The sequence below is a fragment of the Agelaius phoeniceus genome, chromosome 9, assembly GCF_051311805.1.
Source record: "Agelaius phoeniceus isolate bAgePho1 chromosome 9, bAgePho1.hap1, whole genome shotgun sequence".
Lineage (NCBI taxonomy): Eukaryota > Metazoa > Chordata > Aves > Passeriformes > Icteridae > Agelaius > Agelaius phoeniceus.
Window position 1 is genome coordinate 21,676,280 of NC_135273.1, and position 17,253 is coordinate 21,693,532.

At 39.7% G+C, this 17,253-nt stretch overlaps 1 long non-coding RNA gene across 1 annotated transcript in view; it reads left to right on the plus strand.

Moving 5' to 3' along the window:
• The first annotated feature begins 6,711 nt into the window (after positions 1-6,711).
• The window catches only part of LOC143694775 (uncharacterized), a 57,270-nt gene continuing 46,728 nt past the window's right edge, over positions 6,712-17,253 (plus strand). The window contains exon 1 of the long non-coding RNA XR_013183476.1: positions 6,712-6,861. This is a non-coding gene — a long non-coding RNA (uncharacterized LOC143694775). The remainder of the gene's footprint in view (positions 6,862-17,253) is intronic.

Below are 17,253 nucleotides of genomic sequence, written 5' to 3' on the forward strand. Positions count from 1 at the left end.
AAGTGTCTCCCTCTGGTGGGCCTGGGGGCAAGGGAGGAAGGAACAAATTCTTTCTCATCTGAACTGCAAAGCCATCACTTAGAGCAGTTGTCATGTGAGAGGTGACAAGTCTCTTTTTTTTCCCTCTACTATTTATTTCCATTTTATGCATATTCCCAACTTCCTGTTCTCCATGCATTCTGGTTGTTTTTGTACCCTGTAACTTTCGTCAGTTTCTTTTCTTTCACATGTGCTCAAGACACAGCTCAAGTTGATACAATCTAATATAAACTTCCCTGTTTGCTCTATCATAAAATGTAGTGCCTTGTGTGTTCATTCTCCTCCTGTCATCAAGTGCCAGATTCAGCAGGACTTAGTACTCCAGGTTCTTCCTGCTGTCATTTTCACTTCTCCCCAAGGACTAAACATTTAAAACCCAAGAAATGCTAACTGAGATCCTAAGTAACACTTGAACCATGCTGATCTTGGGTAAACAATTCCCAGAGTGTTACCATTCCTGATGTTGAAAGAGCAGATTAGTGAAAGAAAAGAATGTGCATACAAATTCTCGATAATTGGGCAGCCATCAAATTTCTAAATATTGAAAGATTCCCTTCGAAGACATTAATTTTATGTTTAAAATGACACACAGACTGAGGAGCCTACCATTTACCCATTTAAGATTTTTACTCATTTAAGATTTTTAATAGGAGTTAAGGGTTTAAGGCTAAATTTAGAAAGCAGAATACTAGGTACTTTTTTTTTCTATTTCTAATGTAAATATTTATATATTTTAAATTTGCTTCATTAAACTGATTTTTGCAGTCTACAGAGCAGACAAGTAAGAGGAATGATTGCCCATCACCCCTTGTGCAGAACATTTTTTGCCCAAACACATGCCTATATGGGAGGTCATATCAGGTGCTGAACAAAAACCTGATCTTTTGTTGGCCAAATTCCAGCTTTTCAGCATAAGAGCGGGTATATATTTTTACTGAAAGGTAAAGCAGCAGTATTTCCTACCTAAAAAAGGCTTTAGACTCCCATCTCTTCCCAAAGTATAGGTTAGGTTGTATGAGGCCCTGACTGGCTTTAGGAGCTTGGTGAGGCTCACCTGAGGCCTTGTCCACCAACTTTTGCCTGCAGGTCCATGACTACTCAGCCTTGGGCTGTCTGCTAAGCCAAGTTATAGGTGTTCTAGGCCATCCATTCATTGCTCTGGCTTCCTGACTGGCTTCTTGGGGTGGACTCCAGAAGTGCCCTGCAAGGTAACTTTGTCTTCTGTCTGTATCCTGGGTGTACCTTAGAGCTGTGTCACAAACCCATTTTCAGCCTTCTTTCTTGACTGTGCTTCCTGGAAGGATGCTGCCATTGACTCTTTATCTCACCTGGTCTGGGACTGTCAAACCGGCTTGATCCTGTTCAGGGAATGTGGGGCTTCATTCAAGTCACCTTCATTTCCCAGCTTCTCCTCTCCTTGGAAAAGCCCTGCTCTTTCTGCTCCCTGATGAGTGGCCCTGTTTAGAATTCATGTGTGCACTGCAACAGGAGAGCTCCCAGGCAGCCTGCCTTCCGCCAAGCTCTGGCCTTTCCATGGCCTGTTCCACGTTCCTTGCTCAAGAAAAGCAGAGTCTGCTTGAACATCTCGCTGCTACACGTGGTACCATGAACAGTGTGTTTTCAAGGGGCTGGAGAAGATTTGTGTTCCTGATTCTACTTGGTTTTGAAAGCAGTTCCTGCTTCAACATGAAATCTTTTTCTTTTCAGTAGTCACAGAACTCCCTAACTTGCTGTGTGACTTTGTGCAGATTCAAAATGGCTTCCTGTCCCCATTTGTTAGTGGAAGGGATAGAGTTTCCCTGGTGCAGTGCCAAATTCATATAGAAATTCAAATGTTCTTCTTGATGAGATGCTGTGTTCTGTAATGCTTAAGGAAAGCATAATATCCTTGAGGATATATATAAATACACTGGTATATGAAAAAAACCCTCAGGATTTTTAAATGAAAGTTGAACATCTAGCCTGTATTTCAGTTTCTGTTGTTGTTTTCTAGAAAAATACACTCACAGTAAATTCATACCAAATTTCTCAGTAAATTTGATAGAGAGTACTTGAAAGGCTTCAATGTTATTGCTGACTAGCTAACATAAACTGACAATAGTGGATGGCTGTGGTGAAATACTCTTGTTTCCTTAGTCCTGCTTCTTCCTCTTTCTGAGATGTTGGTTCTGAGAGCACCTATAAGCCAATGGTTTTACCACATTGTTAATCTCCAGATCGGTGTAAAATTAATTGCAGAATTCTATTTTTGTGGAGAAGAGTTGATACTGGAAATAAGTCAATCTTCCCTACCTCTGTCCTATGACATGAATGTTCATAAACTCTAACCCAGGCTGGTATCAGGGCAGGGAAATAGAAGTCAAAACTGTGATTTATATGATTAATGATGGAATTTAAATACTAAGTTCTTATTAATCTAAATGTGAATTAGTTGGGTAAATCCCCATATCCTTTCAAAAATATGCCAGTGTTTTACTACTCATTTGACACTTTTGTATATAGTGACAGATTTTGTAAAGCTACTTCCATAAATGAACAAAACCCCAAATGTATATCACTAAAACCTTAGAAGACAAACTGATTAGATTTCCTGAGGTGGAATTACATTATCAAACAAAACACAAGTTTTGAAATGCAACACCCCAAAAGAAATACAGTTGGCTGAAAATTCCCATAATGAGAAATCCATGAGCCTAAATATTTGGTGTTCCTGATTTGCTCACTTCCTCAGGTTAATGTTTCTTCAACATGTTTCCAGTTCTTTTTTTTTTTTCAGCTGAATTGGTTGTTGTACTTTCAAAGGTGATGATTTGCAAATGATGATTTCCAGCCTACTGTAGTCTATGTATGGCAGAATGTCCATCAAATTGCCTCTAGGTGACATTAGTAGTGCAATCATTCAAAATGCAGCCTGACAGCATTTCAATCAATTCACTTTTCAACACTAGACATCAAATATACATTGCAAACCCAGCACCTGCTCTACTTGTAGTGTGACATCAAATAGGTTAGCCTCGGGTCCAAAGACAGAGGCTGTCTCTTGAGCTGCTACATTAAGGAGTGACTTTGGCAATGATACTCTTGGAGATTAACACTCCACCAAAACTGGCTCTCAACCTACAATACAGTGTAATCCCTTTACTCCTTGTGTTTGTCTCTCAACACAGTCCACAGGAGCTCTGTGTCTGCTAGATGAGTCAGCCACAGAGCCTAGCTCTTAATCTCGTCCTGTAGAGCTTCATATTTACAGCAAAGGTGCGAGCAGAATGGCAGCTATGCATTTATAAAAACTTGTCCCAGGTCTGAGCTCCTTAAGGTTAGCTTCCTCCCTTTTGCAACTACTGCATTGCATTACCCCTTGAGGGGGCAAATTTGGCAACTCTTCATGAGGTCTTGGTGGTTGTATCAAGACCTGTGCTTTTAAAAGAGCAAGGGAAGCACTTAGGATAATATCCAGCTCTTGTCATACTGTTCTTGAGATGAAGAGGCCTGGCTACTGCCATCCCAGGACTTTGTCTTTTGCTTGGAATCAAAAACAGGTCAGTTGGTGGTATCCTTGAAAGTTCTCAGTACTCTTCTGTACTTGGGGCTAAGGTAAGGTCTGTTCCTTGACCTAAAGCACCCTATACTGTGTGTTCTGAATCTTATGGGTCAGATCAATAATTCCCTTTAAATGAGAGGGCAACTAGCTATTGTCAAAAACCATGGAGGTGCCTAACAAAGCAGGCAGGATTTCAAGTTCAGAGAAATAAAAAAGGCATGCCAGCACTCATAAACCTTAGAAGAACAGTGTGAATCCCCCTCCTTTTGTTCTGTTTGCTAATCAGGCTTCGGGTGCTGATGGCATGACTCAGATAAAACAGTACTGTAAGGGCATGGGCATGTGGGCCACTGTGTGACTCAGGCACAACTGGGGCCTTCTGAGGCAACCCTAGGATACAGGAGTGGGCATCCAGGTGTGATAGGTTTAGAAAGAGAGAGTTTTGATGTGGCCTGTTTACCACATGCCTCACCACCATCCCTACTAGTGCTGTAGTAGATGTGATCTTTTGTGCCTAGATGGACAACACCTGGTCCAGCCCTGACTGGATTCCAGGTACTAGGCAGGATGGTGCTGATCACATAATCACCTCAGTCCTAGAGCCAGGGATTGCAGGTTTGTGTGTCCTGTGCAGGACAGCATCTCCCTCTCAGTGTGCACAGTGAAAGGTGACCAGCTGGCCTCACCATTAGCTCTGAGCTCACAGCAGGCAGGAGATTTGTGTCCCCCTTGCTCTGCAGGAACCGCCAGCTATCACATTCCTGGAGCTCCACAGAGGACACTGCCCCGCTCATTGTTGCCGCTCTTGCTGAGAGATGCTTCACATCAGAAATGTGAGTGCAGCAGGAGATATCCATCCCAAGTGGCACAAAAGAGGTAATGTAGTACCCAATGACCTTCACAGATGAAGCAAACGGCTGAGTTGAAAAAACTGTCATAAGCATTTGCATCCCTAGCAAAGTTAATGGAGGAAGAGGAATGCTGTCTTAGAAGATGAAGCAGTATATGGACAGATTTCAGAAAGGTAGGAAATGGTATAGGGGTGGCAGAGATTATTCAGAGCTACTAATTCAGTATGGAGGGATGATTTTCTTGTTGAGGAGTTATTGAATCTCTTCCCAGTGGAAATGTTTGGCTCTGGAGATAGGCTGGATGCTGGTAAACCCCAGGTTAGGGCAAGGTTAGGCCCTGCAGGCCTGCTCATTCTGCTGCTTGGGACATTGAGCTGGCTGGTGCAGCTCCATCCTGCAGGCTCACAGATGGTGAAAGGAATCAAGCCAGACTGAATGCTTGCTGGGGACACAGATGTGCTCTGAAGATTGCTTTGGTATTTATATGAAACAACTGCTTTTTATTAAGTGTTGAAACTAATAATAAATAATTATAAATTATATTAGTGTATTAAATTGTTGACATAACACAACACAAAAATTTCTTAGGAGAGTGAATAAACATATAAAACTATATTACTTTATAAATGAATTCATTAGTATTTATTACAATTACAATCAATTATTAAGCATTATGGTGACTTGTTTGGAGACAGGATTTTTTTTTTTTTTTTTTTTTTTGCTATTATCAATAATTTTAATTACCAACTTTAAGTACTGGTTATTTCCCACACATATCCCAGGGTGCTAATTTTTATACAGCTTCTAAAAAAGCACAGTGTTTTTGGTTTGGGTAGCTTTGTACCAGAAACGGCTGAAAATAGTTTCCTAGTTGTTAAGGGGAAATAGAAGCTCTGGGTGTCCCTCAATCAGTTATGACCTAGATTGGGAGAGCTGGTTTATATTGTGCAATAAGAAATTTATTTCTCCAAAGTTTTATGCATCATATCCAAAACACCAAGAGGCCAAGTTTGCCCATGTAACTGATTTTTAGGTCCTTCATGCCATCAAACAAAAGATTGTATACTCAAAAGCTTACACACAATTTGTCTAACAACACGTAGTATCTAGAACAGAGAAGTTGTCGGTGCCCCACCCCTGGAAGTGTTCAAGACCAGGCTGGATGGGGCTCTGAGCAGCCTGGTCTAGTGGAAGGTGTCCCTGTCCATAGTATAGGATTTAGAACTGGAATACCTTAAAGGTTGCTTTCAAACCAAACCATTGTATTCTTGTTGCCTCAAGGGTGTTTGTAGATTGTGATGGTCTCACTGTTGGACCTATAATTATTTCTGATGCTGACTTGGTTGTCCCTACTACACTCTTCTAGATGTCCAACAACTAGACTTATTACAAAGTATTCAGACAGTCTATTTTCAGGTATCTTAATTTGTTAAACAGATGCATAACCTAAATGTATTTTTTATCACAGGTCTTCATATCCTCACATCTGTTCTCTAGTTCTTTTCCCTCAAGCCTCCTCTAGCACTTCTACACTCTGATCTCTCAGGTTGTTGATTCTGACTCCTTAGCTACCTGGATGATGTTTTGTGCTTCAGACACACAAACTCTAACACAGATGTAAGCGTTTTCACTTCTTAACTGCCACACTTAATTTCATGGACAGTATCTCAGTAGACATGGGGATGCCCAGGCAGCTGTACCCCTGGCCCCACCCTTCCTTACCCTCTTCTATGGTACTGCAGCATCCCCTGAACTCCAATTATCCTTACAGCCTTCCACAGGTCCTCTGCTGATGGGAGTAGTGGGAGCTGGGTGTTGTTGCCATCCCTTCAGTGCTCAGGCAATCAGCCTGTGTCCTGTAGCCACAGTGAATGAAGGTGTTAACGAGGACACCTGAATTGATTTGGTGCTGATAGTCAGCTGTTGAACCAATCATCAGACTATAAAAGCAGAGAGGTGGATTATCAAAGTATTTTGCATATTACTTGGGAGCAAAGGCATTGTCTGTGCATGGTAGGGTTGCTTTATAGTACCTTGTAAAATGCTTTATGCTAGAGCAGAGCATAGTTATTCTAGCTTTACTAGAAGTAGTTACATTTTTACACATTTTTAATTATTTCAGTGCTACTGAATGAATAGATTTTGGATGTTCTGAATAGGTTTTGCTGTCTGGAGGGAGTCAGGGGAGGGATGTCATGACTGAGCTCTTTTAAGGTTGCTCATTTTTTTCCTTGTATTTTCAACACAGAGAAATGAATTAATTCCTCATGGAAGGTGCTCTGTGGACAACTCCTTTTTATCTTCACAAGACCTGGAGAAACAGCAGTGGATTCCCCTGCCTTACTTCACCCCTGGGCTGTTCCCCTGCATGTGTCTCTCACATAAGGAGCTCTGTTTGATTGCTCTCCTTTTCTGTTGAGAACATCCAAGGTGAGTGTTTGCTTCCTAGGGGTGTTGTCTCGTCGTCTCCCCCATTCAGAGTGGTTAGTCATTGAGTAGGTATACCAGGTCAGCAGATACAGATCTACAAATGTTGATCTGGTATGACAGCTTATATTGCCAATAAGTGTGCAATTTTACTAATGGTACCTGAACAGTCATTTTAAGTTGAAGTGTTTTCTAACCAGCAATACAGCAATATAACAAGTTTGGAATTTGCTATATAAGGTTATATATGATAGATATGCCTTGATTCAGCAGAAATATAACTTTATAAAATCAGTTTTTGTCATGCTTGTAGTCCTGATGAATTTACAGTAGTATTTTCCCTCTAGCAGGACTTGACTGAGATCTTTTGCCTTCCATTTTAACAATTAAATTTCTTTTACACATTTTAACTAGTAATTTGTTGCAAAGCACTTTGATATGCTCCACTCAGATGGAAGACATTATAGAAGGATTTTATTGCTGTCAAAATGGAGTGAATGCTTAAAAACATAAATAATAATTCGAATTTAGAAATAACTTGACTTTAGCTGTCTTTACACTGTTGTTGCTCAATGCAGCACTGTTTGAAAGACTTGGTCACAATCTGGAACCCTGCTGTGGTAGATGATGTATTGACACTGGACAAAAAGGTAGCACTGCTATGAAGTGCTTTCAGTTTTCCCACAAACACTTATGCAATTAAGTTGGAGGCTCCATTTGTTTGCTTGCTTTAGTGCTTGCTCTGACTTTTTTGTTTTCCTCTTTCATGAATGATAATGAAAATTTCTATTGAATGCACATGTTTTAACTGCCTAGAATACACCTAGGCAACACGTGAAGGCTGTTTCCACTGAAGTTAAGGAAAACCCTTCTCTTTATTTCTTTTGTGTGCAGATTTCTTTGAGTATCTTCCTCATGTTCTTAACACATGTACAAAAAATATGTAAAGTTGAATGAGGCTGAGTGGCTAGAAGTACATTTCAAAAGAGACATGGTCATCCTCCACATCTTCTAAGCAGCCCTTTCCTGACCTTCAAAACCAGAACTACAGAATGTGGCATTTTCAGATAATGAAAAAAGCTGTGGCTGTTTCACTGTTAGTGCTTGTGTTGTGTGGATAATTGTTCTGTAACATTGGAGGCAAAATTAGAAAACCAAAGTCATCAGTGATAAGAAAGCAACAGAAGCCACAAACCTGCCACTGGGGAAATTTATAGCAGGGAACTGACACAGAAGGGTGAAGCATATTCATGATGTGAGGGTCAATCTCATTCACTTTGTCTTGGCCCAAGCTATGTTTCCACCTGTTGCTTTCTATGCCTGTGAATTCCCCAAAACTGCCCTAAGTATGAAACTAATCTGTTTTGGTCTGCAAGCAGTATTTCAATCTTTTAGGCTTGGAGATACTTGTTCTGCTTATTAATTTTGTGCTTTAGTGAATACAGATGGTGAGATAGGGCGAGAAGATTTATGTTGAGATTTATTGAGGGAGCCTATTTTTCCCCTCCTGGCTGACATCAATAGGGTTGTGTGGTCTATTCTCTTGGTCACAAAGTGCACCCTGAGAAAGTACGGAGAGGGCCCTGATTGCAGTCCTGACTTTGAACAGGTCACAACTCCATTGTTCTGGAACAATAGAGGTTTTATAAACAAAGTCTTGACTAGAAAGATTGTGAGTTATGATACTATAGAGAGCTTTGCTGAAAGCAAAACAAGGCAAAAAAGAAAAAGCGTAAGGCATAGAAAAATGCTTATAAACACTAAGTTAAATCCCAGGTCTTGAGCAATATATTGGTGATGGAGGAACTGTACTACCTTACAGAATGCTGAGGTTGGTCTGTTAGTGTTTACACCATACAGTGTACATGCTGCATAATTACAGTGAAAATAAATGCATAGACATGCAAGTACTTAAAAATCTGGTTACTACTGGCTTCAAAGAGATTGCTTGCATGCTTCAAGTTAGGCACAAACTTAGGCTTCCTGTTGGGGACCTGGAAGAGGCTAGGGATGATGCCCTGCATTGTCTATCATAGTCATCTCATGGTCCCTTCAGTTACTATTTCCAATGGCCACCTGTTGCCTTTCATCATAAATTGAGCACTACCCCGGCAAACTCTCCCCTTGGCAAGGCCTGCTGCCTACTCATGTGGCAGTATTTTTGCAATACTGGAACTCACTCTTTTGAAGCATGACTGTCTTTTCACTTCACAACATGCAGTACCTGGTGTAACAGGTGCCCTGTGGGTGTAGAGCAATGTGAGTAATGGGTGCAACAAGTGAAGGATGCTCTGAGAAATTTAGAGCAAGAAAGGAATCCTCTTGAATTCAAGCAGCTCATGTGTTGAAGATATTCAGATTTGTATATATATGAAATTAAAATTAATCCAACTATTAATTTATCTTTAATCCAACTATTAATTTATCTTTGTTCATAGATATTAATATGGTCTTTTTATCTAGGTATTATTTAGTAGAGAGGAAATTAGCATTTCAATGCATCCCACCCAAACCAAGAAACTTTCCCTCTTTGGTACTAGCCTAGAAACATTATTTTTTCTTCCCTTCCCTCTCAGAACTGTAGGTATCTGAAAAAAAAAAGCTCATATTACTTTGTTTTATGAGCTGCTAAAGTTTCTAATTTTGGTTGCTAGTGCCCAGAGGATGAGTAATCATTTATTAAGCTAATCAGCCTTATGTTGTAGTGCATCAGTTTGATGAGGTTAATGTTAAAAATCTGGCATAAGTATTTGCAACCTTCCTGTGTTAGTAGAATGTAATGCTTTTCTATGTGAAGATCAATGCAACAAGCAGAATTAATCCAAGATTGAGAGGAGAGAGGGAGGGGGGTCATGGCAGAAGGGTTTGAAACTCCCTGTGTGCTAGACTTCCTCCTCTATAGCTATGGCAAGTGATTATTACCAAAGAAAGGGTTCAGTATGTATTTCAGTAAAGCAGGTGGTCAGAATGTTAGGCAATAACAATTTAGGAACTGCTGCTTTTCTGCTCTCTCTTTAAATGCATCTATAAAGAACATCCAAGAAGGCCGTGTGCAACTTTTCAGAAGTATTATAATGAACTTGCTCTCATTTGTTAATAAGGGAATAATTGAAGATCAAAAATATCCTCCTGCTATTTTATTTTGCTTTTTAACTAATTTTTTAGTATATGATGTCTGCTTACTCAAAGTGTGAAGCAAGTATTTAGATAAAAGGCAGGTAACTAGGACAGGACTGAAAATTAATTATACAGGAAAACACTGCAGTTCAAGTTTCTAGGAGGTGAAGCCCACAGTCTCTTAAAATTACATTGGTTCTAATGAGCATGTTTTTACCACAAAACTAGATGCCAGAGTTTCTGCACCAGGCTTGTTTGAGAGGTGGGGAATGGAGGCTGTCCAGGTTTATCAAGCTGAATTTTGCATTCTGCAGCCCTAATCAGTCTGAAGCTAATTAGCAGCCTCTACACAAGAAGGCCACAAGTCATTAATCATAGGAGATGAGAGCAGTCAGCCCCCCATCCTTGACATTTCAAGAAAAGTTTTCTCTAGCACTTGTTTTTTTGTGATGGGGCTTCAAAAGTCGCAAGATTGCTTTTCGTGGTCAATAGTGTGTGAAGTAGAAGCCATGTCTTGATGTGACAGACAAGGGACCACTGTTCAAAGACCTATTGGACTCTTTTTTATTTCTTTTTTCCTCCTTCTCCCTTTCTAAATGCTGTCCTCTAATAGAATGGAGTCAACTGATGACTTTATTTGCTTTGAGTTGAAGCATAGTTCAGCTGGGAATAAAAAAGAAGTTTTAACAAGTATGATTTTTGTTAGAGCAAAATTCAAGTTTTTTATAAAGCTGCTTAGTTCTTTTTAAAAGTTACAATCCTTTCTTATGCGCAGCTAATGAGGAATGAAAGTCCTTTCACATGCCTAATGCAGTTTAGTACAGTGTGTCTTGAAATCCAATGCTAACAGCTGCAGGCTAAGCACTAGGAAACTCTTGCAGGGAAAAAAAAACATTTCTTGAGGCTGTTGATCAAACTTCTTAAAAACAATTTGGAGAAGTAAATTTTAGTAATAGGTTTGTTGTATTTAATGATGCTGAGAATTAGACTGTGTTATATTTTGTTCTCTGGGCAAATGATGTGTCATTCTATCTGTATAACTCCCACAATAAGGGATGGGAGCAAGACTTGTCTAGCAAGTCTTACTGCATGGATGCCTATAGCATGTCCTTGCACCTGTTGAGAGCATCACTGTTTCAGGCTCAAATGTTTACTATAATATTATGGCCATTTCAGAGCTTCTGGCCAGGATAGTGAGAAGAGGAGGTGTTTTTATAAGCAATAAATACAGTTCATACAGTGTTCTTTTGTTAATCATTGAATTTTCACTATGAGCAAAACTGTTTTGTTGAAGGATAGGTTTTAGAAATATTTCTTGAAGACCTAAATGTCTCCCTCAAGGCCTCTTCTTTTATCCTATTGAGTTATGTGGGCTTCATTGATATACCTAAGCAATTGGAGTAACACTCAAAGGTAATGGGCTTTTGTCTGTACAACTCTCCAGGAGCTCCTTGTTCTACCAGGCACTATACCAAACTCAACATCCATGCCTGTACCTGGAGTTGCCCACTGCAGACTGGGAGTGGCTTTTTAGAAGGTGTTAGCTCAAGCAGCAAAGCTGTGGGGTGACACAGCACTGGCAACAGCCTGGGCACACTAAGGTCCAGTGCTCCTCTATGAGCAGTGCCAGTTGTGCTTTGATTTGCTCATGTCCCCTGTTTGGAGATTTAAAATGATGTTGAAAGGCTGTTTGGTTTGGGATGTTGTCATTGTTATGTTCATTTATTTTCCTCTTACCAGTCCTTGAGATAAAAACTGAAAATGAGGAAATAAAAGCTCCATTAGGAGGCTCAAACCAATTAAACCAGCACTCTGTCTCTAGAAGTTCAGCTGTCTATAGCTGTAATATGGCTGTAGGTTATTGCATTTACTTCTCTGAATCACTAGTAGATCTGGTCCTTGCACTGCTGCTCTATTTCAGTAAGGATGAGGTCTTCAATGTGCTTCTTGTGCATAATCTCTGCATCTGGGGAGGTCATGAGGTGATCACTTTAGGTGACAACAGGGAGATTAACCCAGTCATGAGTCTGCGATTGAAAATTTAGCTCTAGATGAGACTTCAGCATTAGAAGGCCTGTGTTTTGATGCCTGAGTGGTGTACCTTTATGTGTTTTCTTCTGGGACCAAGGTTGTGAAGCCCTGTTAAGTATCACCTTTTCATTGTATTTTAATTTTTTATCCCCTCCTTTAAACATGCATATTCCCATGCTCACTCCTTGCTTTCCAATTCTCTGTTTCTGAAATGTGAACCCTTTGATATTCCAGTTCGCCCCTGGTTTTTTGTGCTGGCCTGAGTGGGCCTGGCTATTGGGCATCCCTAACAGAAAAAGGCACCAGGCAGAAACTTGAGCAAAAAAATGGTATGAGCACTGAAAGAGCCATTAAATTCCTCCTGTCATATCAGTGAAACTGTACATACTTTGAAAAATTCCCCTAATATATCTTTAAACCATAGACCATAGCACTGTTTGTGGTCTAGAGTGCCAACACTTACATTTCAGTAAGAGGCCATTTTCTTTCTCCTTGTCTCTAATACAGGGGGTGGGGGGATGGGGATGGGAATATGATATGCATCTACATAAAAATAAATTTGTAGTGAAATCACATTAAGGATTTGACTAAGCCCACACAAGCAGAGAGTTAAGACTGATATTCTGTCATTACCTCAGCTCATTACATCTTGGGGTTTTGTTACTCATGTAGTCTGTAAGATCACCCATTCTCTGGAGAATCCTATACTACCTGGAAACAAATGGAAGTGTTATGTTGTAGCTTTACCTCTGAAATTTCCTTGCTTTGCCAACTTTCCTCAGTGTTACCATAAAACAGTTCTTGGTGACTTATATGTATTAATGGCATTAATTAAACTATCAGCACAGCTGAATGGGAGAAAATGCGTCTTCTGAACTTGTTTCTTGAATAGGAGTAAATGCCTCATTAATCTTAAGCATCAACCCAAGAACACTGTGTTTGTTAGATAGAATAATAAATGACTTTACAGGAAATACACAATAGCAGATGCTGGAATGCATCCATTCATTAGTCACTGTGCATAAATATCCCCTTATTTCCATGAAGAGACATTTAATGGAGGTCCGGTCTGACAAACATGTGCAAGTTTTCACTCACTCATCGAGAAAATGGAAGGAGAAAATGTCATACAGATTTGCCTGCTGAACACAAAGTATCACACACCTTATGTGTGCTTTTTCTGCTCCTTGCCCATCTTTCATCAGATTGAAATGTGTGTTAAAAAAAGGCAAAACTGTTGGACAGGTTTTGGAAGCCCATAAGGCATTACAGTTATTTCTACTTTTTGGTTGCAAAGTCTGGGTCACTGCTGTGTCACTTGGAGGCAATCACCAACTTTACTCAAAGCCCAGTTGAGTGTCTGGTGAAGTCAAAGGAAGGCTATTTGCTTCAGAACCTTAAAAGAAAATATTGTTTGGTTTGTTTTTAATCATTGCTCCCAAGATACTAGGAAACAAGCAAACAAGCCTATTTCAGTGAATAATAGTGAATGTAGAAAAAAAAGTTGCTCCCCTCCCACAACCCCTGCTGTCTGTTAGCTTTTGTAAGCTTATATGTATTTCCTAGTCTTGTAAAGTAACTGAACCAATGAAACCCCTCTGCAAACAGGACCATCAAAAGAAAGGGAATTCTGTATATTAATTGTTTTGCTTTCTTCTCCACATAATTGGTCAGAACTACTGTTTTTCTCAGACTGTTGATTCAATGCACAAGCATATTAGATGTGTTACAGGAATACCTAAATAATTTTCTTGGTATGTGCAATTGTTCCTCAATGCATGCCATAATGAAATGGTCACATTATAGCATAATTGTTCTTAGAACACAGTAACAGTGTTTGGATGTCATTACGTGTTTGAAGTCTGTCAGGTTTCTAAGCCTAAACTCACCAGAACTAGGAAATCTGGATTTATGAAACAAATTCTTAAACTGGTGATTGCAGTGTGTATCAAAGGTATCAATGTCCTATACCAGCAGCCATCCCCATCGAGAAATCTTCCATCTAAGCATGCAGGGGCCTTGTGCCAATGGATTCTTCACAGGTGTCACAGTGTTTCTCTGTGCGTTAGTATTCTGATTAGAATACTAATCAGGGTGCTTGGCTCTGGGCCTGCACAGACTCAGCCTCATAACATAGGGGAGGACAAAGTTTAGTTTCTCATCCTGGAAGGATGAGAATAAATATGGATTTCTGAATAAGTATGGATTTGAAAAAACTTGTATGCATGATTTGGTGAATTTTCTCATCTGAATTTAGAGCTTGGCAATGCTTTATGGTATTGTTAAATCCAATGCTTTGGACCAGAATTTCAAGCTGGGTATTGTGGTAACTTGGGTGGTTATTTTTCTACTGGCCTAAATTTGCAGTCTTTGCTCAGAAGTCCTACTTGCATGAAAAAAACATCAGTTTGCTTACAAAATTAGAGCCATAGATCAGCAGTGAGTTACTAACAAAGGTGAGGGAGGAAGAGTTTTGTTTCAAAGTAATATATAATGATAATAGCAGCCTAACTTTTCAGATGTGGCCAATGAGTTTTGAAATAGAAAGTACCAGCAAGCTTGCTGTTTCTTCACATCTGTCATCTGACAAATAGTCCCACTTCAGCTCATCACAAAAATTACTGCTAGGCTAATAGTTCACTAACAATGGCAGAAAATATTACTACTTTATGAAGTATGATGCAAATATAAGTTTCTAAGCAATTTTTCACTTTTAAAGATCCCAAAAGAACTAAAGAATTTTCCCTTTTGTGATTGCAAGATTCCTTCTGAGGTACCTTACATTTTTCTGAATCATACTCCTGGTATGGTTTCATGTGGGAAGTTACACCAGCACCAGGATTTGCAAGTTCATATGCTTCAAAAATCTGTTCTATTGGTGTACTACAATTATATTTCTATCCTAGGAGCAGCTACATTCCTTTGATCAGCAAAAACCCTTTCAATATATACAACAACATTAAACAGAATTACCTTAACATTGATTAGACAGGTATGCAGGTAATAAAACATTGCCCTTTTCTCCTAAGAGGTCAGTCATCCTACACAATGGTAGCAGGTCGTTTCCACAGTTGATCCTAAGAGGTCACCCATACCTCAAGCCAGAGGACTCCTGTTGGAAGAGAAAGGCAGAGTCATTCTTTACAACTGGAATGCCGGGTGGGAATCCTCTGGACTCCATCTGGAACAGCTTTGACCAAACAAAGGCCCCAGATCTGCTTGCAGTGCAGTCGGTGGGAATACTGCCACAGCATTCCTTAGGAGCAACATTAGGCTTCGATTATGGTCACAGCAAGAGAGTAGTGCATGCACAGCTGCCAAAAAATATTAACAAATAATGCTAAAAAAGCTTGTGTCTGCTTTCATTTCTTTTTGCTTTTCTTTAAGGCAACTAGCAGAAAACATTTTCATCTGTCCAGAATGAGAACTAAAATAAAGGTTTACTGCCCAAGCTTCATCTGCTTCCCAAGACAGGTCAGAAAATTCATGGTTTTCAAAGTGCTCTGAGCCACTGTCCCCTCTTGCAAACACTGTATTATGCAAGGGCCTCGACAGCTGCTGGTGCTGTTCCCCAGGCCTCTGGGTGAAGCCCAGCTTTGCTGATTGCAACCTGCCTTGCCCTTTCCCCCTTTGCACCACAGAGTCTACCCTGGGACTGCTTGAGCTTTTCTTTTACAGCCAGGTATGCTGTTGGAGAGAACTCAGCAAAATAATGGTACAAGGTCTGGAGAGCAGGGGCCGGACTATGGCCCAGAGTCTCTAAAGGGCCAAAGAGCACTAGCACCTTTTGGAAAGCCTTTTCCCACCACAGACATTCTCCTTATGAATTTGATGCATCTCCTCTCTAGCCTGTGTGTTAGCTCTGCCTGAACATTCTTTTATTAGTATTTCACAGCATGTGTGATCAGAGCAAGGTTCTGCTGTTGTAACCTTTGATGAACTAGTTTTGCAAATCAGAATAACCTTAACTTGGGAGGAGAAGATAAGGCAGAATTGTTGGTGCTCAATTCTTTCTTGCCTGAAACAAACAAATATCTAGGCAGACTCTAGAACTTTTTGATTATTGAGAGGACTAGAAATTAAACAAAATATTGTACAGTGGGAAGAATAAACTGCAGAAGAGTTTCCTTAAAACACACTGTGGACAGCTTATTTCCATTAGATTAAAGGAAAAATGGCATCAGTTATATTGTAGAGCTTCCTAGTTATGTTTTATTTGTAGACATTGAAGTCATGTTCCTGAGGTCAACAAGTTTTTGTATCGTTAATTTCAATGGAAGTACAGTAATATTTAAAAATGCTTTTTCTAGAGGCTTCCATAAATATTCCTTTCCTGTGAAGCCTTTTACAAAGACTATAACAGATTTTCCTTCTCCAGAAGAATGAATTTAAGACCATCAGAGACATCTCTTTGTCGATTTTCTAGCTGTATAATCCAGTCTGTAATGCTGACCACAGGGTGAATACTGAAGCCTTGAGTCTGTAGTGTTTTGTACTTTGTCCCATGATGTTTCTTCCATAGGCTCCAAAGGAAAGACCTTTCCCAAAGTGAAAATTGTGAAAGTATGGTGCTGCTAGTCTAAAGGGAAGTCAGGATAATCAGTGAGGTATGAGAAATAGAAGGCCAAAAGCCAAAATGAATGCTGCCTGGTTTTATGATTGAAAATGTTTTGTGTAGATAATGGTGAAAGCCTATGCATATAAATAGCTGCTGATAAAAAAAGAACTCATTGTAACTAGAGTAAATGTCTTAGGTTTCTAATTCTATAAAGGCTATTCAGAAGCATATAAAAATTAGTGAGTAATTCTAGACTGATCAGTATCTTTGCATCATATCAGTCTAGGGAAGCAAATATAAAACCAAATAGTTCTGACTTGCAAGGTTTTAGATCCACTTTGTTTGAGTTGCAAAGTGTGGCACAAACTTCAGAGCAATTTAGTACAAAGCTGCAGCATCCTTAAATCTTAGATGATTCACTCCAGCTATTCTAGAGTCATCAAAAGATTGTGTTGGATGTAGAAATCAGTGAATTTAATTTCATGTCTTTTGGAGATACCTTTCCAACCCCTCAAAGTAGAGAAGGGTACATGTTTACTCACTCCCTCCTTCTCTGTGCTTACTGTCTCTTAACTGATCTGTCAGTTGTCTTTAAGGCAAACATCAGGGTACTAGGAAACATGGAAAGCAAAAAACATGCTTGGGGTAATGAAGGGAGACAGAAGAGCCTCAGCTGAGCTATTTGGCCT